The sequence below is a fragment of the Dinoponera quadriceps genome, unplaced genomic scaffold (genome assembly GCF_001313825.1).
Source record: "Dinoponera quadriceps isolate SergipeBrazil2010 unplaced genomic scaffold, ASM131382v1 scaffold6118, whole genome shotgun sequence".
Lineage (NCBI taxonomy): Eukaryota > Metazoa > Arthropoda > Insecta > Hymenoptera > Formicidae > Dinoponera > Dinoponera quadriceps.
The window spans coordinates 561,091-561,294 of NW_014562572.1; positions in this window are offsets into that span (position 1 = coordinate 561,091).

The following is a 204-nucleotide window of genomic DNA, read 5'->3' on the forward strand; positions in this document are numbered from 1 at the left end:
AAAGGGGGGGGGGGGGAAGGGGAGGGGTTGAAACGAATCCGCGCGAAACGCAAGTAGCACTTTCCGAAGGGTTTCATTCAACCAACAATTCGCGTTTTCTTTACAATATATTTGTACTAGGCAACACTTTGGCTGTGCTCACCTTTCCACATTGAGGGAGAAGTTCCTCTTTCAGCTTCATCCCCTCGCTCTTTCCCCTTAATA